Source organism: Ochotona curzoniae, unplaced genomic scaffold, assembly GCF_017591425.1.
Source record: "Ochotona curzoniae isolate NIBS_2020 unplaced genomic scaffold, NIBS_Ocur_1.0 contig_1014, whole genome shotgun sequence".
NCBI lineage: Eukaryota > Metazoa > Chordata > Mammalia > Lagomorpha > Ochotonidae > Ochotona > Ochotona curzoniae.
In genome coordinates this window covers 39,239,000-39,263,963 of record NW_024464920.1, presented here as the reverse complement: position 1 = coordinate 39,263,963, position 24,964 = coordinate 39,239,000, and the positions used below count along the sequence as shown (strand labels likewise).

The 24,964-nt window shown below is 37.2% G+C and overlaps 1 long non-coding RNA gene across 2 annotated transcripts; it reads right to left on the bottom strand.

The window, feature by feature from the left end:
• Window positions 1-753: 753 nt before the first annotated feature.
• Window positions 754-24,280, bottom strand: LOC121159438. 2 transcript variants are annotated; one of them, XR_005884365.1, is made up of 4 exons: window positions 24,152-24,280; window positions 7,395-7,454; window positions 4,312-4,383; window positions 754-897 (listed from the first exon to the last, which is right to left on the bottom strand). It is a non-coding gene; the product is annotated as an uncharacterized LOC121159438 (long non-coding RNA). The 2 variants fall into 2 exon arrangements; XR_005884366.1 differs by lacking the exon at window positions 7,395-7,454.
• Window positions 24,281-24,964: the final 684 nt, after the last annotated feature.

The window sequence follows — 24,964 nt, the reverse complement described above, 5'->3', positions numbered from 1 at the left end:
TGATGAAGCACAGTGAGAGCTACGCAGTCAAGGCAAAATGCACTCTTCTCCAGTAAATTGGGCCTACGATGATCAGTTCCTATGATTTAGTCCCAAGATATTTTCAATGAAATTGTAGATATTCTTTCTTACATGTGAAAACATAAACAATCTTTTAACATAAACAGAATTTTGAAATCAGTCAGGTTATTCCTAACAACCTTTATTTTTTTTTCAAATTTTTGCTGCAAGCACTATGAACCAAGGTAGCAATAGAATGTTAAAGAAAATTCCATTGAAACTCCTTTCCCTAACCACTACCCAACATGTTATATAGAAGTTATACAGAAACACATGAAATCCCATCCCATCCTTCTGAGCTTCATTCAACACTGCCAAAACCATTAGGTCTCATGTTAAACCACAACCCCTTCCTTAACTAGAGTGTAAACAGCAGGAGGGATTTTAAAGCTCAATATAGAATGGAATGATTCTAGAAGAATCCACTGGTATTCTGTTTACAGGACTGTGTTCCTATCTAATGTCATTTAGTAGTCTCTTTACAACTCGATGCCAATATTCACATATTCAGTAAAATCTCTCCCCTCACTGATAGATAATACTCCTGAGACTCCTTTTCATGCCACTTCCCACCTTCTCTCTTGATAAACCTTAGTTTATGACTGAGGGGGCTAATTTATTATGACAAATTTAACCATTTCCATGGATTTTTTTTCCCTCAATGTTTCTTTCTGCTTGTTTAACTTACCAGACAACTGGCTCTCTAGCTCACACTTCACTCTTTGACTGGCAGACATGTGTGATTGATGCCCTCAAGGCAGTTATAGTCAGAGGAGAAACACAAGATAAATTCTAACTGGCGACACACTGTGATGCAGCAAAGGACTCCACAAAATACTACAGAAAGACACAGAATTTGGAGATGGGAAAGAAAAAACCGGAAATAGGAGGTCATGTTACTAATAGGAAAACATGTGAAAACAATGAAAAGAATATAATGAATAATAGTAGTTGAGAACCCAAACTTCTTTTTTTCAATTTTTTCTTTACTATTATTATTTCCTATGACATGGTTTTGATAGGAATAAGGATTACTCCCCCCATCTCCCGTTTCTTCCTCCCCATTCTTCACCCACCCACTGTTTTCCTCCCTGTGTTATTACAATATTATACTCATTCAGCAAAAGTAACTGCTATTTAAGTGTATCATGGCATTATAAGTATAGGCAATGGCAGAAAGTCTAGTATCCTACTGTCAAGGTGTATTTAACAATTTCATTGATAGTCCTCTTTATTTGTCAGGAGAGACGCATGCTGCAATGTATCTTCATTTCCCAGTATGCTAGTCTCCATTATACAGTTAATCTTTGAGAATATATGTACATACACGTTTACCTACATATCTACTTGCTTTGTACTGCGTGTAAATGTTGGCTTATATTGTGGATTATGCTCCTGTAAATATAGAGAGGAGATGTGAAAATGCAGAAGATATTACATTGGGGTGGAGGGAAGTGTTTTCCCAAAGAAATGGCTATTTCTGTTAACCAAAGATATAAGAATACCCTTTAAAACCTATACACAGACACAGAGTCTCTTAATTCTTAAACGTAATGACATTACCAAGATCAACAGACATTTGAGGAAAGACTCTAATATTAATGACAAAAAATACAAAGCATAAGGCAGGGACAAATACTTGGAGGAATGGAGCTCCAACAGGAAATAGAAGAAAACATCAAAATGTAATTAATATGTTATGCAAAATAGAGATGTTTTATCACCAACAAAATAATAAAGAAAACAATCACAGAGACTAGAATTGTGGTAAGAAAAATAAAACATGTCAAAAGGTTGAAAGGTAAACTTAAAGGAATCTACTGGGAAGTAGACTGAAAGATATGGGGCTCACAAACATGAGAGAAACAAATGAGTCAAGAGGTTCCAGCAGATTAAAAAAGAATTATATTTAGCAGAAATATATAACGTGTTTTAAGAAAATCTATGATGCCACATAGAGAGGATCTGAAATATGCTCAAAGGTAATAGCCTTATACAGATTATGAGATTCTAGTGGGACTGGATTTCTCAATATCAACACCAAAGGCTGGAACACCCTCAAAATTTTGAAAGAAAAATGTTCCCTTATTGAAGACATATGACTTCATGTCCATAGCTGAATATCTAGTTTAGTTGAATGACAAATGCCAAAGGATTAAAATCACATGTAGCCAAAATGAAAACTTAGTCATCATCATAGGATAAAATTTCTGAGACACAAGAATACACTGAAATACTACTTTTTTCTAAAGTGACAAGAATTGTGAATTTATTGAGCTTTAGCAATATTTTCATAAAAATTTGACATTGTAAAATATCAAAAATTTCTCAACATAATTTTACAATCAGTTATTCAATTGCCCTCATAATCACTACAGGTTCCATTTGAAATGCCAGAGGCTCATTTGAAAGCCATGAGGAAACACGACATATTTTATCTAACCCTGCTGTAATATTGTTGACACCAGTTTACTCGGTTCTGCCTTTTTGAAAATCGGAACTTTCTCCCTATAGCGCGGAAAAGATTTATTTCACCCTTAACTGATAGATTTGAAAATTTGATCAATGGGAATGAGGCAATTTCATTGAAATGGCCCCACAAGACGAAGTCAATTATATTGCTTTAAAATGACTTCTACTTTCAAAGTACACTTAAAAGTGTTGTCATTACTTATGTTCTTTCTGATATTTCTATTTACATGTTGCTATTTCACACAACTTGTTTACAAAATCTCAACTTCAAAGATAAATACTATGGAAATGAAACGTTGCAATTGAGTAAACAGAATTTTTTTAAATCTAATTTTACTAGCAAATGAAGATGCATTGCAGTATGCATCTCTACTCCAGCATAAAAGATAGATTTGCAATGAAACTTAAATATGCCTTGACAGAAGAATACTAGAATTTCTACCATTGCCTATACCTACAATGCCATGATACAGTTAAACAGCAGAATGTTGGACTCATGACATTTGCTGAAGGAATAATACTATTGTAATAATTTGGGAGAAAACAGTGTGTGGAGTGGAGAATGGAAAGAAAGGAAATGGAGATGGAGAGGGGAATCCCTAGACCTACAGAAACATACACGAATATAATGTAAACTTTTTAAAATAATAAAAATAATAAGATCTAAATGTTTAGATCTTCTAATATTCTGTGCATACCTGCTTTTGCATGCTTAGCAATATCACAATTCTTACCTGGAGTAGAATTACACAAGAACTTCTACAGCAAGTAAAAAGAAATAGATACATTTGCAAGATAGCAATTTGGTGTCTTCATAGGTTCAAGCCATTAAACCACCTTCTCTGCAAGTGGCCATCAATTGTTATTTAGTCCTACTGTGCTCATTAAATTTTCAAAGTTTTTAATTTAGTCTTCTACTCAAGCAGGCTTTTTAGAGTAAAAGGTCCTATTTCAATTTGTTTGTAAATCTTGTGTAACCACAATAAAAAGCAGTTTAACACCCATACTTCTTCATATCCTGTAGTCTTCTTCCACTGGAAGAGTGAGAAAAATAAGCCATATTTTTGGTACTATATTATGATTTTCACACAAAGGAAGTAAACAAAAACTCAAATTTTTAAACAATTCACATTCTTCACTGCCCTTTCTCCATTAGCAATAACAACCTAAGATGACTTAAAAGAAACAAATAATGTTCCAAAAATTACAAATTATTGAAACCAATTCAAAAATAAGTAGAAGGGGCCTAGCATTGTGGCACAAGAGGTTAAGCCCACGCCTAAGATCCCAGCATGCAACAGGGTATCAGTTTGAGTCCCGGCTGCTCCACTTTTGATTTGACACCTTGCTAATGGCTTGGGTAAAGTAGTGGAAGACAGCCCAAATACTTGGGCTACAGTCACCCATGTGGGAAATGTAGAAGAATCTTCGGGCTCCTCGTTTTGGCCTTACCATTGAAGCCATCTGGGAAGCAAAGCATCGGATGAACAGAAAATATTCACTCTTTCACCTTCTCTTGCTCAATTAGCTGCCAACCATGATTTCAAGTTAACAATTTTTTTAAAAAAAAGTATAATGAAAATCTAAACAGACCAACAATCATACAATAAGTTAGAAATGCTCAACCCTGAAGTGGGTTGTATGTATTGGTTTCCAATGGCATGTTCAGTGACATCACATTTATCTTGAAATCTATCATGATGGGAAGACTTAAATCACAAAAATTGGCAATAGTTATGACATGACTGTCTTTTTAGAGAGACACTGTCCAACACTTACCAGTATTTCCCTAGAATTGCCTTTCCATCCAAAACTGAGGTCCAAAGGTTTACTCGTAAACTCCTTGCAATCCTTCAAGAATAAGTAATGTCACAGTCCTTACTTTTGTATCTACTACATTCCTTTGTACATGATTTTTTTAATCCTTCATTTTATAGCAATTTCTCTGAAACACTTGTCCATACATTCTACTCTAATCCCCCACTTCAAATTCTATTTTGGATTCACTCCAATCAGGCTTTCAATCAGTAACATTCTAACAAAATTTCCTGGGTCAAGGTCATTATGATTCCAATGTTTGTGAATCCAAAGATCAGTTCATACTTGACCATCAGCACTATTTAACACAATTGATAGAACATTCTTTACTTGGTTTCTGGGTAATCGCACCTCAGCCACCTCTATTTCTGAATTTGATTTCTCATCTCCTTGATAGTCTTAAGTTGTTACTATATTTGGGGTATAGACTGTTCCTCAACTGTTCATGTATATATCACACTTCAATATCTAGTTATATTATTAGTCATCTTAAATTGATATGTCCAGACATGAGGATCTTGTCATAATAGTGTAATATTTAGCTTCCCACAATAAGCAATTAAAATACTTTAGATCCATGTTTAGCTTTTTCATTACATGCCTTTTTTGTCGTTGTTCCATGAGTTTTTGGAAGAAACCTCTTATGCACATATTTCAACAAATTTTGAACCAAAATAAAAATTTAACTCTGGGCCTAGTGGCTGAATGGCTAAATCCTCAAAGACAGTTTAATTGAGTGAACAAGAACATAGTGTAAATGGAGGACTATAATCTGCATGAAGGAATGGAAATCCCATAAAAAGCATATCTGAAATGAAAAATTTACATCATGTCAGCTTAACAGTAGACTAAATTTAAAAAGATAATATTGATCTTAGAGATAAAAATAAAAGAAACTATCCAAATAAAAGTACAGAAAATAAGAAAATGATACTGAGAATAATGAGCACAGCTTCAGTGCTGTATGGAACAGCATCAATTTAACAAATACGGAGTTTATAGAAGGAGAGGAAAGATATAGGAAGGAAAAATATAAATAAGTTACAAATATCCTAAGATATTCTACTATCTGCACGTTACAGTTAAATTACTGAAAAATCGGAAATAAAAACCATTAAAAGGAGCCAATGGGAAAAAAAGATTTATTACAAACAGGTGAACAAGAATTTCTCACTTCTTCTCAGAGTATTAGCCAGATAGCAATGAAAAGAAGCCTGTAAAGTACTGAAAGGAATACATGGTCTGCATAGAATTTTTACATCGAGAAAGACTGGAGACTGACTTTGTGTTTCTGAATATATCTGAGAAAATGTGCAAATAAAAGATGTGCATTGAGTCCAGCCTTGAGGAAAATTAAAGCAGATAGACCTTTGAAGTATACCAAAAACTTAAACGCAGGTGAATATAAATGATTCTCATTTCTTACTTTAAAGATTAACTGTTTTGTGGCCCAGCTTGGTAGCCTGGTGGCTACAGTCCTCACCTTGCACGTGCCAGGATCCCATATGGGCGCTGGAAATAATCCCAGCAGCCCAACTTCCCATCCAGCTCCCTGCTTGTGGCCTGGGAAAGCAGTGGAGGATGGCCCAAAATCTTAGGACCCTGTGCCCACAGGAAGACCCAGAAGAGACTCTGGGGTCCTGGCTTTGGATTGGCTCAGCTCCACCATTGCGGCCACTTGGGTAGTTCATCAGTGGACGGAAGACCTTTCTCTCTCTGTCTCTCCTCCTCTCTATATATCTGACTTTAGCATAAAAATAAATCTTTTTTTAAAAAGATTAACAATTTGAAGCAAAGATAATAACAATAACTAGTACCTATAATAATGTATATCAGTTAGAAAGATATAACCTAAAATGTACTTGCAAGCAATAGCCATGGCCAGTGTTGTGGCATAGCAGATAAAACTGCCACCTGAGACATTGCCATCCCCAATAGGAGCCAGTTCAAATCCCAGCTGTACCACTTCCAATCCAGCTCCTGCTAATTACCTAGGAAAATCAGCAGAAGATAGCTTATGTGCTTGGCCTATTCCACTCACATAGGACACCCCATTAAGACTTCTGGCTTCAGCCTGGCCCACCCCTGGCTGTTGAAACCATTTATGGAGTAAACCTGAAAATAGAAGATCTCTTTCTCTCCTCTGTAGCCCTTATTTTGAAACAAATCTTTAAAAAGACACATTAGAAAAAACCCAGGAGATAGAAGATCTCAATCACTCTCTCTCCTCTCTCTCTCTTTCTCTCTGGTTTCCAAATATTTTTTGAAAAAATCAGAAAGTATGCATACTGGAAAAGAGGAGCAAAAACGAAGTTTATTTGCACATCACATTTTTATAGGTATAAGACTCCAAAGAATAATCTGAAAAGGTGGCAGGATTTATAAGAAATATTAGTAGAATATCAATAGCCAAACAGATAGCATTCACCATTGTCCTATATTCCAGAAAGGAATTAGAAAACATATTATATATTCCTATGGACAAAATAATATGTGGTACCTAATAAGTTAGAGATATGCAACCTCTGCAACGAGAACCACAGTATTGTTATTAAAGAACATGAAAGAAAACTGGTCTAAATGGAGAATTACATTATGTTACCAGCAAGGAAGCTTAATATCATCAACAAGTCAACTCTTTCCAAATAAATAAATAAACTCAGTGCAATCCCAGTAGGTCTGAGAATTTATTTTTGGAAACTCAACAAATTACTTCAAAGTTCACCTGAAAGAATACTCCATGAAATGAAGTAACAAATTTTGAAAACTGGGATAAAAAAACAATTTGGCCATGCTAGGAATTGTGTTGATATGTAAAATGAGAGTTAAAATAATGAAGTACTAACATAAAAAAAAATAAGAAACTAGTCAAGTAACATTAAAGTTCAAAACTGTTTTGTATAAGCATAAGACGAACGTGTTCATAGTGAAATCTTTTGAGGAAAGAATAAAGTCTGGAAGCAGTGATAGAACACATAACTAACAATTTGAAAAAAATAATACAGCTTAATTTATACTATATTCAACACAATTTCCAGACTTACCAGGATAAATGCTCAAATAAGATCTATATCCTCAAAGAAACTTATATGTGGGTATATAACCTTAAAGAAATAAAGAAATGACTCAAAATAGAAACTACATGGAAAAACATTAAAAATAAAACTTATAAATTACTTAACATGCAATATACCCTATAAGAAAAAAATTCCAAAATTATCAAAGACAACAACAGAAAATTCTTCAAAAAAAAAAAAACACATTTACTTGTCACCTAAGAATTAAGGTGTAACTTAAGAGGCATGCTACATTGGAATATCAGGAGCAAACAATATGATGTGTATTAGTGAGAGCATAGAAAAATGGAAATTCATATAGAAGAGATTGTTGGAAAGTAGATTGAAATTTCATAAATGTACTATAATACTTGGAGAACTAATCCTAGCAAAATAGTAATACGTTTCTCTAAATAGATATCCACAATTAGAAAATGCCAGATTCGAGATGGTTCTGCATAACTTTCTCCAAGAAATTTAGAAGACACCGATAACTTTAACCCTTGAACTACATTATCTGGCAAATAACTGCCTGCAGGGAGGTCAAACAAGGGAGCAGGGCAGATTTCAAATAAATCAAACCAAGCACAATTATCCAGAGTGTGTGCCCCAATGTGGAACAATGGAACAGGCTATCTAGGTCTTTAGACTCAACTTTTGTGGCCCTACTCTAGCTCCATAGAATACCTACAAGAAGAGGGGCCCAAAAGGAGACATACACCTTTCTCAGAAGCAGCCCAATACTAAGGAAGGATAAAGGAATGGCATCTTGAATTCTGGGTAGTCCAGTTATAACTGATTCCAAGCAGTGACACTGCTCTATTCTCTCCCCTGAAGGAATCTCTTATCACGGGAAGAATCTACTTTGCTCACAAAAGTGGTAACCAAAAAAAGAACTTGAGACAAGAAACAAACAAGTAGGATGCTTTGCAATGCTAGTGTGTAGTGCCTGTTGGTTACTTACACTCTTTAGTTGAATTACAGCACCAAAATAATGTAAAAATCATTACATAGAGTGCTATCAAATTTAGATAAAAATATATTAAACTTCAATTTAAAATTAAATATATAAAAGTAACAGAAATGGAGGTTGACATGTGGCTTAGATTAATCTTCTATCAGTGCTACCAGCATCCTATATGGGCCCTGGTTCTATTCCTGGCTGATTAATATCCAAGAGCTTGCGCCCCTCACATGTACACTGGCGACCTGGAAGAAGCTCCTGGCTCCTGGCTTCAGTTGTGCTAGTTAAAGGAGGTAGAATAGTGATTCCTCAAAGATCTGAAAATAGCTTTGCCACATGACCTAGTGACCCCACTCCTGGGGATTTACCTAAAGGAAATGGAATCAGCACAGGAAAGAGTTCTCATATCCTCATGTATGGTGAAGCGCAATTCACAATAGTTTAGATGTGGAATTGACCCAGATATCCATCAACTGATGACTGAAAAAAGAAAATGTGGTATATATACACTATGAAATATTACTCAGCCATAAAAAGAACAAAATCCTGTGTTTGGAAAAATGGGCGCAACTGGAAACCATTATGCTTAGTAAAATAAGCCAGCTCAAAAAAGATAAATATCATGTTTCCTTGTTGTGGTTACAGAGTAAAAAAAAAATGTAATGCATATGAGCTAGCTTGACATTTTGAAATTTGATTACTGTTTATATTCCTTGTTTATACTCTTAAGTAACGGTGGTTTTTCCCTTGCTCTGTGTTGAATTCTCTACTTGGTGAAGTGTTAACTTTCTGAGTGTAAAAGAAACAAAATGAGTCACGGTTGAAATTAAAATAAAGAAAAGAATGAGTGGGAAAGTTAAGAGAATGGGTAGGAAGGAGGGTAAAGTGAGAAGTATCACTATGTTCCTAAATCTGTATATATTTAACACATAAAATATGTTCACCTTATATAAAATGATTTTTTATGCAGAAATAATAAAGAAAAAAATGGAATCAACCTAAATTTCTACCAACTTCATCAACTGATGAATGGATAAAGAAAGTTATATATATATATATATCTTCCATTATATATATAAAACTTCCCACTATATATATATAATGCATATATAATGGAATATTATTCAGCCATCAGAGAATTAAACTGTTACATTTGCAATAAAATAAAAAACAATCATTATATTAAGTCAATAAAGCCAAAATATAATGTTTTATTTCTGGTGGTAAATAATATGCAAATATACTATTATAATTTATCTGTGATTATTTGAAAATTTACTGTATATGAGTAAAATTCACACCTTTTAAAAAATTATTGTTTCTACCTTTTTTTTTTTTAATTATTGTTTCTACCCCTTGTCTATGTGCTTGCTAAAGTCTATTGTTTTACTTTTATTTTGCCGACCCCTTTCTTTAGTGGAGCATTAACCCTTTGATTATAATGTAGACTAAAAATATTTTATCTCACAAGGAAGGAAAGAAAGGAAGAAAGATGTATTAATAAGTTTCTTGGAATATAAAGAGAAAAAAACAAAGTACAACTGATTTATTTTAAATTATACTCTCAAAAAGAGAATGTTATGCTTAATGCCCACATTCATGTCCTGTATTCATTAATGAACCTTGAAGAGAAAAATCGGAGAATCCCAAAAATATAAGTGTAGGAAGCATTGCTAGAACTAATACAAAGCAAGTAACAGTTGGTAACTGAAAGCATGCACACACACGCCTGAGCAATCATTGGGACAATAAGAAGTAACAGGAAAAGATCAAAAAACTTCACATGTCTAGCCTACTAATCACATATTCGAAAGAGCACTAAGGGGAAATTTAAACAATCTAAATGTTTATTATTACAAATGAGAATGTAAGAAAAGCAGAGGATCAACTGAAATCTAGAGAATGATGAAATACAACTGGGAAATAAAAACAGGGGCAAAAAAGCAGAGCAGTATTAAAGAAAGAAAGAAATGGGAAAATAATGTAGAGATTAAAGGCACACACAGTAGGAACTTCGATTCATAAAAGTAAGATTAATCTTTTGGTCACGAGTATTACACTGGTTGTTGGTGGTCTGTACTCATCATGGTTGCTTATGCCATCTGCTATGACTCACCAACACCCGTTACAACAGAGTGTAACATTTTGCATATCACCCCTTCGGAGAACATTATTCGAGTCAACTCTACGTGAGTAAACTGGGAATCAAAAATGATAGATTATTTTCTAAGGAGATAATTTACCAAAACTGACCTCAACAGAAATAGAAAACTGACGTCTGAAGATCACTCCATAAGACAATGAAAAAGATTCATGCACAGATGGTTTCATCAACTCTGCTCTCTTAATCTTCAGGACACACTAAATGGCAGCACTACTCAAAACAGCATGATATTGAAACAAAAATATAAATATGTAGGCTAATTGAACAGAATAGAAATCCCAGAAATCAATTTATGAACCCATAACCACTCAATATCTTTTTAAGATTTATTTATTTTTATTGGGAAGTCAGATTTACAGAGAGGAGAGAGAAAGAAAAAGATCTTCCATCTGCTGGTTCACTCCTCAAGTGGCTGCAATAGCTGGAACTAAACTGATTAGAAGCTAGGAGCCAGGAGCCTCCTCCAGGTCCCCTACCTGGGTACAGGGTCCCAAGGTTTTGAACCATCCTCCACTGCTTTCCCACACCACAAGCAGAGAGCTATAAGGGAAGTGGAGCAACTGGGATATGATTCAGCGCCCATATGGGATCCTGGAGCGTGCAAGGTGAGGACTTTAGCCACTAAGCTATAGTGCTAGGCCCAATCAATAAACCTTTGACAAATAAGCTAAATTCAGTCCCTGGAGAAAGGACAATCTCTTCAACAAATGATTCTGGGATTATTTAATATCTGTATGCAGAAGTATGAAGCAAGACCCCTACCTTATGGTTTATACAAAAATCAACACAGAATGGAACAAGGGCTGAGATCTACCTGACACCATTAAATTAAGAGAGAAAAATGTTAGGAAAACCATAAGACATCGTCATAGACAAGGGCTTCCTGGCTTTTACAGAAAGATCTTCCATCTGCTGGTTCATTCTCCAAATGGCCGCAACAACCACAGCTGAGCTGATCCAAAGCCAGAATCCAGGAGCCAGAAGCTTCTTCTGGGTCTCCCACATGGGTGCAGGGTCCCAAGGCCATCCTCTGCTGCTTTCGTAGGCCAGAAGCAGGGAGGTGGATGGCAAGTGAAGCAGCTGGGACACGAAACCAGTGCTCATATGGGATCCCACTCCTGCAAGGATTTAACCACTGAGCCATCGTTCCAGGCCCAAGAAATGTTTCTTGGAAAACATACCGAGAAGCACATGCAATTGAAACAAACAGACAAATGACATTACATCAACTTCTGCACTACAAAGAAAACACTCAAAAAAAGTGAAGAGGCAGCCAGCAGGAAGGGAGAAAATACTTGCATCTTGCAACTGATGAAGAATTCATATCCAGAGTATCCTTATGTTCCTAAATTTATGTATAATACATAAAATTTATACACTAACATAAAATAATTTAAATGAAAAGCCAGACTATTATAGGATTCCTAACTTGTAAGAACTCTTGTACATGTCTCCATAACCCACAAATTGGAATGTGCACTACATGGTATGAGGGTTAGAGGTCCATATTTCAATGTTGATTAACTCTATGAGGCTAAAACTGGTAACATTAGATTAAGGTTTTTGCTTATGATAACATGAGATGCAGATCATGCACTAAATCAACTTTCAACCCCAAGAAAAAATGGCTAGAAAACAGAAAGTAGGGAGCTGTCATTGTGACACAGTTTCCAACTGCAGTGTCAGCATCTGATAAAAGAGTGCCTGTTTGAGCCCTAGAAGCTCTGCTTTTAATCTAGCTGCTTGCTGAAATATTTGAAAATGCAGCAGAAGATGGGCCAAATACCTGAAGGCCTGCTACATACCTGTAAAAGACCCAGGTGGAATTCCAGGGGCCTTCTATTGGATAGTCCAAGCCCTGGGCATTTGGGAGTGGATCAGGAGATAAAAAAGAAAAAAGTTCCTTTTCTCTCTAATGCCATCATTTGCTCACCTGCTCTTTCTCTCTTTCCCCCAACCCATTATTGCTTTGCAAATAAAATCTCTTAAAAACTAAAAAGAATATAACTATTATGCCTTAGTTGTTTTCTGTAAGTAAATGCTTCAGAACTCATGGAAAATGCATATTATAAAAACTGCATGGATTTCAATATTTTATGCTAAATCAACATAGAATAAGTCGATTTTTGAAAAACCCTTGTATTTGGCAAGAGTTATGGGCTAAATGGTGTCCTCTCACTTCTTTAAAACACATACGTTAGTGTCCTCATCCCTAAGAAACAAAGTTGTTGGAGATACTGAATAATCAAGTTTAAATATAATCTCATAATATAACTGGAGTCACAATTTCAAACAGGAGGAGATTTGAACCTGGAGACACATTCAGGAAGAATGCTATGTAATGATGAAGGCAGAGAAGGTAGATGAATCTCTAAGTAGAGCAATCCAGGGATTATCAGCAAAGCAGCAGGAGCAAAGAAAGTGGCATGATGGGACTGAGTCTTCTCACAGCCCTCTGTTCTCAGACTCCTAGCTTCAAGATCTGTGAGACAATGCATTTCTGTTATTCAAGCCACCCAGTTTGTGGTACTTTATTACATTAGCCCTAGAAAATGAATACAGCAAGATATTGTTACAAGAAAATTATATGCTCAGAAAAGAATTGACCAATGTGCAAACAGGAATAAAAGAAGGTCCAGGAATTGGAAGACTTACAAGGCATAGAGAAAGCAACTGTTTTTTTTAATCCCATATGGTAAAATACACAACTGAATAACAAGCACTGATCAAAACTCAGCCTTAAAGCAAGAATCAAATAAAAGATAGGGTCCTCACATCTGTGGTTAAATTTTCTCCATAAGTTGTCACAGAGCAAAATTGCAATAGTGTAAGTCTTTTTCATGGTACAAAATGTCTTAAAGAAAAGAGATGCAGATGAAGATCTCTCTGTGACCTAAACAGTGGATGGGCTAAGTCAAGAAAAATGCTCCACTCTACCTATACCCATAACCCAGATTGAAAGGCTTCAAAACCTGGAACTAGGCAGTTTGCAAACAACAGCAAGAGGGGGTGATTCCCTCAGAGAGAGAGAGAGAGAGAGAGAGAGAGAGAAAGAGAGAGGCAGAGAAAGAGAGAGTTTCTCTCCACTGGTTTACTCCTTGGTTGCCTCAACAGTTGGAACCGAACTAGGCTAAAACCAAAAACTAGGAATTCAACTCAGGTCTACCATGGGGGTGGCAGAGACTCCATCAGCTATCACCTCGCTGGTTTTGCAGTCTCAGATAAACCCAGGTCTTGAACCCAGACACTCTGAAATGGCAGGTGTCCTAACAGGCATCTCACCCACTAAGATGCAAGAAAAGGTATTTTGATACAACAAAAGCTTTAATGGTGGAATTCTGATTAAAAGAGTTAATTACAAAACACACTTCACAAGACAGGCTGTTTTGTTCACAGCTGGACTCCCAGAACCTAACCTTGAGTGCTAGACCAGTAGCTGCTCAACAAACATTTGAAGAATAAATAAAAGGAAAAGCCAAAAGAATACTGGTCTTTGCTCTGCTTGCCCCTACTGGCCCCAGAATGCCAAGGAAGGAGAGAGTAAGTGGTCCACCTGAGCAGTGTTCTTAAAGGGAACTTTCACTAACAGTAAGAAAATGGAGGAATCTTTATTTTAAAAGTTAAGATTATACTGGGGCTCTTGGGCCCTCGGCACTCATTAGCAGTCCTACCATTAATTTATCATGGCCTTACTAAATTCTGCCAGAACTAGTCCAGAGTTACCCTTGAAATCTACAGATTTCTGTGAGAATCCCCACACCCAAACCTTTAGTTTTCAGCAGATCAATGCTAATTATTTTTATATACTGAGAGGGCTGAAACATTCAACATATGCATTCTAGAAACTACTGTCATCGCAGCCCCGACTGGACATATTGAAACTACCTAGCATTCACACTACAGATGAGGATCCATTGCGCCTGTAAGGCAGTAAGTCTGAGTTGCCTTTCTGCAGAGAGAAGAACTCTGCTTTGCATTCAAGTAAAATGCCAGTTCTGTGCTGAGCTGGAAAGGAACGCTTTGCATCTGTTGTCCTCTGCCTTGCTCCTCCCCAGCCTCTGCTTTTTCGGACCAAGAACCATTCCTCAGGATCCTGAGGTAACAATTTCCAGATGCAGTAAATGCCCAATGTTCTGGCTCTGGCTGCCAGGTTAAAAGTATCCACACTCCATTCGAATTTCCAACACGCATGGCATAGGAAAGGGAACAGAGGCATCCAAACTTACTCTGCAAGGTTAGCTGAAGCTGCATTGCACAGTTCCTTGACCTTCACCTACCGTGGAGACATCCTTGTTCACCTTTGTTGTGAGATCTAGTGCTTTCAAACCCATGGCACTATTTCAAGAATACTTTCTTATCCTATCATCAAATTTACTGTCACGTTACTCCAGATGCCACCTGACCACATCTGTCCTACAGACCTGGTGATATAGGCTTGCTACCTCGATTCTAGTCTGAGGAAATCCAATGCTCTTAGATTCCTACAGATTCTGAGGACTTAGCATTGCATGATTGCTTCTGTTCAGTGTTCTGTGTTCTATCAGAAGTAAACCCCTGCCTCTTCAGTAATTCCTACAGAAAAGCCTCCATTTGCACAAAATGGAGATTGTGCTGAATGTGTGGGGAGCAGGGTCACAGAGCCAGTTCTTGCATCTCCATGCCAGTTACCTCTGCCTGCCCAGAGAGACCTTAAGGCACCACTTGGAATTCTTTTGCTGGCTCTTTTAACCTATAAAGCCCCAACTTCATAACTTTTCATAAATTCTTCTATAGTTTCATTGGCATCCTCTCAGAATATCCCAACCCTTGGGGTTTCATTTTTTACCTCCAAAATATTTTGTTAGACAAATACCGTTTCTTCCAAAACAGAAAATTTGACATGAGTTGTTAAGTTTTTAGTGGATTGGAATCGATGTCAATTTCTGGAGATAATTTAGGAATTGATTCTAGTCTTGCCTTACTCTGTTTTTTTGAATGCAGAAACAAAAGCTCAGACATCTTAAGTGCCTTGCTTGGTTAGCTCTTGGAAAACTGTTTACACAGACCTCCAGATTCAGAATCACGTGGGTGGTTTTGTTTTTGTTTTATTGCTGAATCTGGGACTGCATCTTTTGATCTCCTACACAGGGATCTACCAAACAAGCTCCCCACGTACTTTTCAGGCCCCCAAAACCACTGCTTTGGATATATAACTTCAGTCCTTGGAAACAAAAACAAAACACAAAAAGATGTTGCAAATTCAACTAAAATCTAAGCTATCAGGATGACAGCCTGCATTCATGAAAGACCTGAAAAGACGTTAGAACTTTTTGACATGAGACAAATACTGGTGCCATCTTAGTGGAAAGCAGGCAAGGACAACTGTGTGACCTTGAGTATGTTACTTAAACATCTCTGGATCCCAGATTCCTGGGGGGAAAATACTACTTTCCCAGCTTAACTCCAAGGACTATTTGAAGGATAAAATGAGATCATGTATGTGAAAACACTTGTGGGAGGAGGGGAAAATAAATAACTCTCTACAACCGCTAGGTATTATTTCAAAGTCCTGCTTGGGTCTGGAAAATATCAATCTTCTGCATGTTACCAGTGTGCTAGTAAGGCAGCCTGTGGAGTTTTTCAAGAAGCCTGTAGGATCCAAGTTAGGCAGTTCATTGCTCAGGCTGAGTAGCCAGAGAGGGGAATTCTTGATTCAGAGCACCATCTGTTTGTAATTAAGGTTTCAGAGGCTTGTGCCTGAACTGAAGGGAATGCTACAGTCAGTCGCAGCAGCAATCCCAATTGTAGAACAGATTCTGCTGCTGAAGTGGATTTGCAAGGTAAACAAGAAAGCATTGCTTTGTAATTGCATGAAACAAAATGATACACGCTAGCACGCCTCCTGATATACACATATGAACACACACAAAGGGAAACCAAAGGCAAAAGACAACAAGAAAGAGACCATCAGGCAACCACCACCACCACCAAACTCAGAAAGCTCATCTTCACTCTGTTCATTGCAAATTGTATTTGCAGAGTGGGCCTCTCTGGCATCTACTCAACATGTTCTTTACAAATTCAAGTTTGATCCATTTGGAATCTTGGAAACGAAAACCAAAATCTCTTTCCTCAACTATGAATTATATCTGTATCAGAGGTCTGACTATAGCTAAAACAAGCATATTTATTCTTACTCAGAAGAGATGATAGACTATGAACAAAGGCCAAAGATCTGCACCGGGGGAGAGAAGAGTGATCCTGTAACTTCCAGGTTGGCCAGGTGCGTGAGAACCTCTGAGATTCATTCGTAGTTACAGGTAGAATGGGACTGAAGGCTTACATGGGTTATTTGGAGATAGTAGGCATCTGTGCAGAGGATGTGGGTACTGTCAAGCTGAGTGTGCAGTGAAAACCTACGAAAGAGTCTAAAAATACAAAGAAAAAGGTTAGACAAGACATTTAAAGTAAAAGTTTACTGATTAAGTTTTAAGTCTCAGCCAAGTGAAAAAATTATAACAGTACTGAGAAAAATCCTGGTTTCCATGGGGCACATTCAGAAAAGACTCAGAAAATCAGCAGCTCAAATGACCCCTCTGTCACATCTTTCTAGAAGTTGTATCTTCTTAGAAGCAATCAAAGCAAAAATAGGGAAAGTTGTCCCTACGCCTAAAGCAAGTGAGAGAGAGAGAGTGTGTCACTGGGACAAAGACAGTCTCAGCTCAAGAAAGTTGATCCAGAAAGCAAGGCACTCTTGACCTATGGAACCAGCCACAGAGACCCAAGAGAAGCAGGGCATATGCACAGATAAACTCTAGGCGTTGATATTTGGTTAGAACTTCACTTTCCATCAGAAAATAGATGGAGTCTTGTAAGTAAAACCTAACTAAAAGTCCCTCAAGTCCATCTTCCAGACCTGATTTCTGGGCAGCCAATAGACTAAAAGTACAAAGTTCTAGGGCGAGGTTACACACATCCTTTCACCAAGGGTGAAAAGTCCTAGGCTCTAGTTGTTGTGCTGCTCTCTAGCTAAAGCAGAGTTTTGGCTGAGACAGTCTGACGAGACGTCTTCCAAAAGCCTGCAGAGAGATGATGGGAGAGAGGTGGAATGATGATCGGCAAAATGCCTAGCAGCCGTAACAGTCTCTGATTCTACTAAGCATGAAGAGTCATAGAGGATGTCTGGAAAGCTATACATCCAAACATTACTGCAGGACACCTCTGGAGAGTAGAATTCGGAGAGGAGTAAGCAGACAACTGCAAAGGAGAAACTGTAAAAAAAACAAACAAAAAAAAAGGTACAGAGGCAGAAAGAACTTTTAAACATTAAAAAAGAGATGTTCAAAATAATGCAAGTTCCAACATTTTTAACATATTGTTTACCCAATACTATGTCAATTAATTCCATAATGTTGTATATTGATACTGAGGTTTTGTTGGGGCTTTTAACTGACCAGAACTTTACTCTGTTAGCTCTACCTTCAGACCAGAGAAGGTCTCCCCAAGAGGCCACTGAACTTATCTGGACAATAAGATGCTGGACTTTATGCTAGGTATATGCTTGCAATGAAGGAATCTCAACTGAACTTGAACTGTGGTTATGCAGCAAGGTGGAGGAATCCACCATGGGGGGAGGGGTATGGGAAGGGTGAGGGGAATCCCCAGGGCCTATAAAACTGTATCACATAATACAATGTTAACAACAATAAAAAAAAAAGAGATGTTCCAGTTAGCATGTAAGAAAATAAAGGAAGACAAGACAACGTTATATGAAAACATAGCTAACACAGTTTAGCAAAAAAAAAAAAAAAAAGCATGAATGGACTTGGAAGAGTAGGCTTTTGGGGTGGAGGGTATTTTATTTCCCCTCTCTTGACTTAAAAGAAAAGGCACATAGGAGAGCTGTGGAGTCTGCTCAGTTCCATCTATTATTTTTTTTTTAGATTTATTCATTTTTATTGGAAGTTCAGATATATAGAGAGGAGGAAAGACAGAGAGAAAGATTGTCTGATAATTCACTCCCTGAGCAGCCACAATGGTCAGAGCTGAGCCAGTCTGAAGCCAGGAGCTTCTTCTGGGTCTCCCACGTGGATGCCGGGTCCCAAAGTCTTGGGCCACCCTCCACTGCTTTCCCAGGCCACAAGCAGGAAGCTGGATGGGAAGCAGGGCCGCCAGGATACGAATAGGTGCCCTTATGGGATCCTGGCATGTACAAGGCGAGGACTTGAGCTGCTAGGCCACTGTGATGGGCCAAGCATCTAACACTCTTTGTCCACTCGGGACTAACCTTCTCTGCCACTTGAAAGAAGGGAGAATTTTGCCAGAAATGTGTTCCTCAGCTTCCTGTACAACAATAGCCCATCTGATTTTCTAACACAGTATGTAAAAAACAGAGTTGTTTCCTCACACTAATCATGCCATTATTCCTGGAGAGTTCAACATCATCACTGCATCATCACTCCTCTCTGTCACATTAGGATTAACAAATCTGCCACCCAAAGTGCACATAAGTCAAAAGAAGGCTATGCAAGCAAACTGTTTTCAGAATATTTTCATAATTATGGGAGCAATACAATCCACAAACAGGATCTCAAAACGCATCAGTATCTAGTAAGAAGATGAGGCTACATTCATGGAGCCGTGGACTTCTGTTGGTGGAGTTCCAACAGAATTGCCATTCTGATCTCAATTCCAACCGTACGTTTTCAGCATTCCAATGAAAAGAACAAAACGCAGACTGACGATGAGGTTGCATCACTGGCGATCAGATCAAGTCCATTGTAGAAGGACGCAAGCAAAAATTCTCTGGCATTGCACACAGAAAGAAGAATAAACACATGGAAATCACATATCCAACAGTTACTAAATCACTAATTGAAGAGTTGTTAACAGTGCAGTCCTATGATGAAGAAATATGGTGTCCACTTCCAACCCATTTTTCTCATCTTCTTTCTCTTTACTCTGAGTAGCAAGCTTCAGGATGTTTTAATTCATGAATGAATTAATATCTTAGAGATAAAAGTTTTAAAAGATTCACAAAGCATAAGCCAAAACCTCAAAAAGTGGTTGTGCTTTCACCTTTAGTTTAGAAAGACAAAGGGTGAAGTCCAACATGGAAACAAGAAAAAACACACTTTCCTTGCAGCCAGAACTCCAGGGCAGTGGTTAAGACAACTTTTGGATATGTGCACCCCTTAGCAGCCTACTTTGGGTTGCAGTCCCTCCTCCAGCCTCCTGCTAACCCACACCCTGGGAGGTAACAAGTAATGGCGCAAGGACTGACAAATTCCTGACACCGTGTAGGAAGCCTGGATTGAGCACAGGCTCCTTACTTTGACCTGGCACAGGTTGGACCATTGCAGACATTTAGGAAGTGAACTGGCAACTTCAAGATTTCTACATCTCTTCCCCGTCTCTTTCTGATAAATACAAATAAATAACGTTTAAAAAAAAAGCCTCCAGTTTTCTATCTAGTATTCAGTATTGATTTCAAACCAGTTTACCACCCTAATTTTGCCTTTCAGTTACAATTAGCCTAAAAAATCATTTGGGGAGTATGAGTAAGATAATTTCTTGCTTGCTTTTATGTAACCCTCCAAATGGGTTATTTTTAATCTTCTTTGAGCTCATCTCCTTGACCCATAACATGAACAGTTATTCCTATTATTGTCACTTCTTTCCACGAGCTTTTTCTTTTAATAAGTCATTGGTGACACTGATAATTCTGGAATCCTAAAATATCGTCTGATAAATGAAACTGCAAACAGAAAATGAGGTCACAGAAGGAATCACCACTCCCTTGCCTGCTTCCTCTTAGGAACTAAAAAACTTAACAATCAGGAAAGGAGGGTTCTGTTTCATTTCCTGTGGGACATGAGTTGTAAGCTTGGGCATGAGGAAGATGCTTCCTGCATTCTTCCCTACCCACTTTAATCCAAACTTATCTTTGAGTTCCATGTTCCCACAAATATTTTAAAACCCCTCATATTAATAAGTAATCATATAAAGCAATTCACAATTTGAAAAGGGGCCAAGACTCAATGAATAGAGAATTATTTCTGGATGCTGTATCCCAAGTAGAGGTCATCTAAAACATGAGACATCTATTTTACATTATAAAATCACTTAAAAATTGGTTTAACTGCACTATTTGTGAACTTCAGGGAGGCCAGCTTTGAATTTGGTGCATTTATTGCTCCCTGGCTACCAAAAGCCACTTCCTGAGATTGGTACTTCCATCAGTCTTCATTATTCAGTAAGTTCTCCTACAATGCAGCCTACCAGTTAAAAACACAACATGGAGAGACAGTGGAACAGATTTAATATGTTTCCTATTCACAGCCACCTTTTAAGCTCATGTTGCTCCTAAGCCTGGTCTGAAACTTTCTTACTTTTGAAGTCCAAGGAGCACAGATTCATAATGAAGCCAAGCTTAGCTGTGCTTCACACTAGCCCTAATTCTAAGATATATGTTGTTGATTAAAAGAAGTCGTAACTTTAAATTATTAGTCCCCAATTTAGTTGGAGTCCAGAATACCAGAAATATTGTGATAATGCTAAAGGAAAAATATTATGAAGCACACTTTGCAGAACACTGTCCTTATCTAACTTTGTTTTCCTTTTTAAAGAGGTACCAAACCCACAGGAACAGAATCAAATGGGTTTTGTATAGTCTTGGCTTCTTCCTAGAGCCCAATTATTTGTTCTCAGAAACTCAAACCACTTCACTATACCCTAGCAGACCAGAAAGTTTGCAGGTAGAGCTGAGCCAAAGAGTTTGGTTTGGTTCTAGAAGCCAAAACATGAGTCAACCCATTTGAGCTGACTAGACACTTAAAAAGAAAATACTCAACGTGTGTGTGTGTGTGTGTGTGTGTGTCTGTGTGTGTGTGTGTGCGCGCGCGAGCACACCCGCATGGTGTTTGTGAATATTATTACTGGGGCTGATGAAGGGAGTGACAATATTGTTATGGGCTTCTTTTTCTTGGCTCTTTTGGGAGGCAGAGTAGCAGAGTTAGATCATGAATGACTTTAATCTACCCCTGCATTTCATAACAAGCAGGAATAGAAACAGAAATACTCTTTATGACTTCCATGGTTGATTCAACTCTGTAGAGGCTCCCCATCCTTGCTTAAAGCACTTTTTTCTAAATTCAAATACATTTCCAAGTTGTGTGTGATAGTTAAGGTTATTATTCATTTATTCAACAAATGCTTGATCTCTCTGATACTTACATTGAACTGTGCCAGCCACTGCGAAAAATATATTTTTTTTAAAAAAGCCTAACCATAAGAGAGATACAAATGAAAACCACATTGAGATACCACCTAACTCCACTGAGACTGGCCTACATTCAGAACTCAACTAACGACACCTGCTGGCGTAGTTGTGGGGACAAAGGCACCCTCCTTCACTGCTGGTGGGAGTGTGGGCTAGTACAACCACTGTGGAAATCAGTATGGAGAGTACTTGGAAAATTGCAAATAAACCTGCCATATGACCCAGCTATTCTGCTCCTAGGAATATACCCAATAGAAGTGAAATCTACATGTGAGAAGGGGATCTATAATCCTATATTTGCAGCAGCACAATCTACAATAGCAAAGACATGGAAACAATCCAGATTTGCGACCAAGGAAGAGTGGTTAAAGAAACTGTAGTATATCTACTTCATGGAATATTATTCAGCTATTAAGAATGAAATTATTCTATTTACAACCAGGTGGTCCCAACTAGAGACCATTATGTCCAGTGAAATGATTCAAACGCAAAAAGAACAAATACCATATATTCTCTCTTATATAAGGAAATCAACATGGAAAATGTAACTATAGTCCAATCCATACTGCTTTTTGATTGTTTGTTTGCTTTTTTGGCTGTATCCCATGTGTTTTGATGTTTTTTATTTCAGTTTGGTTCATTCCAAATAATCTCTCTTTTCTAGTCAAATTCATCATGGACTCATGAATTATACGATGGCATCATTTTTCCCAAGAGACTCACTCATGTGTTGGTTACTCAGTGGTGCGGTTTTTTTTTTTTTTCATGGTGCTGTAATTTGTTGATATTGTTGTTGTTGTGGCTTTTCTAACTCATACCAGTTGTTGACCTTGTTTCATGGCTTCTCACTTCTGGTAATGTATAGTGATGGAGTACTCGGGTCTATCATATACAGACATGGGGTTATGCATCCCTGCATCCAGACGAAAGAAGGAATCCCAATGAAACTGTTGGACATGTGTAGTCAATGGGATGCTGGACTGTCTGACACTGTCTGTACCAACAATGTTGCGGCATACTTAAATAAGAGACTGATAGAATTATGATTACTTATGAAGGACTACACTATTGTAACAAAATGGGAAAAATTTGACGGCGGGGGGATAGAGTTGAAGGGGGGGGAAATCCCAGCCTACGCAATATTGTACCACACAATTCAAAATCCAAAATAAAAATAATTTAAAAAAATGTTTTAAAAGCCTAACACATAAAACTCTAAATTCCAACTGTAGTGTAAGAAAATATTTGTTAATAATGTTATGTTCCTTTTAAATTTTTGTTTTATTTTTTAAACAAATTGATAGGGATTATACACTACTGTATATAATTTTAATTTTATTTTATTACTTTAATTTTATTGCTTTTAAAATTTATGGGAATGAAGTTGTTAAAACATAATACAACTCTTGAGATTTAGTTGTAGTTGTAGTTAGATATGAAATCAATGCATGACACTCCCTTATTACACTTCCTTAATGCATGAAGGGTTGTATTCTGCATGCACATAAGAACCTGGACTTAGACAAAATAGTGAAGTGGGTGGCCTCCACCTTCACGACTACTCTTTGTTCTGGTAGTTTTTCTGTCTTTTTAAGGTCCATTTCACTCACAACGACCCTAACTGCCAAGGAGCCTCCACCCTGCTCCTTCTATCAACAATATACTATGGACCTTGTAAATTTCCTATCCTTCCAAGCCCAGTTTCTGAAGTGTGCGATTGTCTGAAGCTGGCCATTCACATATGCCAATTTTGCTAAAACTTAATAAATGCTGGTACATTCCCAACAGACAGCATGGTGTGCTGGCCATAAGCACTGTTCCTGGATTCGGTTGGAATACTGTGGAATTCTGGTGCAGATGCTTCCAGGTCTGTGATCTGGAATAGCTCATCTAATTTCTTTCTATCTGTTTCCTTCTGGTTCTATGGGAAAGGGAAGTAGTGGATATTTTAAATAGTCTATGATACCTACTTTCAGTCTCACCATGATTTTATATTCCACTAAGAAAGAAAATTCTCTAAATTAAGCTTGTCAGACATCACTGAGTTTAAAGTATATATCAATTTTTAAAAGTTACAGTGTGGAAAAATTGTACCTTAACAGCAGTTAAATACAATATTACCAATCTCGTAAGTATTACATATTGTAACAATTATTAGACAAGTGATATTAACCAAAAGTCAATGCAGAGTGCTTCACACAATGCCAGGAATAAATTAATCACTCATTAATATTATGAATGTGTTACTCCTCCCCCATAATTGGCTTCTTTTAAACAATAATTCAAACAGTACCTTAACATACAGACACCAGGGAACAGGGAAAGGAGGCTTACAGACAATAGAAAAATTGCCTTACTGTGAGTAGAATGCTGAATGCTTTTATTCAGGTTATACCTCTTCAAAGTTACATGTCAGACTGCTCCAACTAAAAATCCTATTGACAAAAATCTGAAATCAGAACTGCTGTCATATTCAAGACAAATGGTTTCCTATATTAATAAATGGTTCTCATGATTAGTTGTCAAGTTTACAAAACACACACAAATCACTTTCTTGGTATATTATTTTCTTAGACACTTTAAACCAGAAAATTAATCTTACCTTTGATTTTTTTTAACTTTATTTCACTACAATTATTTATTCAGAGACAAGCAACTAAGTATCTTCACACCACTAAAAAGTTATCTTTCAGATGTGTGATTTATAGGTCAAGAGTATTACAGCAAGCCTTTTGAATGACATTAATATCTTATCTAGAAATCTTACCCAGTGATCTTCATGTTAAGTTCAACCCAGAAAATCTGATATTCATAACACAGTTATCCCCATATAATATGCTGGTACAAATTTTAATTTCCTGTATCAGCAAATTATCAGCCTTTAGGTTAGTCTGAAGCTTGGTAACTTGTTTATGCCAGCATTCCTGGTTGTTGTTCTTGTTACGCCTATTCATATTTTGCTTTACTTTTGTAGTGCAAGAATACAGAGTACAGGCTTGGTTTCAGATGTTGAAGTGGAAGTATACATTTGATAACAAGCAGTGTTATTAATATATGGGAGTATGGTGCCAGGTCTAAATTTGACCTTTAATTCTGGAAGGTATTGGCATACAAATGGCAACTGTATATAAGTGAGATTGAGCCAACCTAACAGCAACTCATCTATAAGA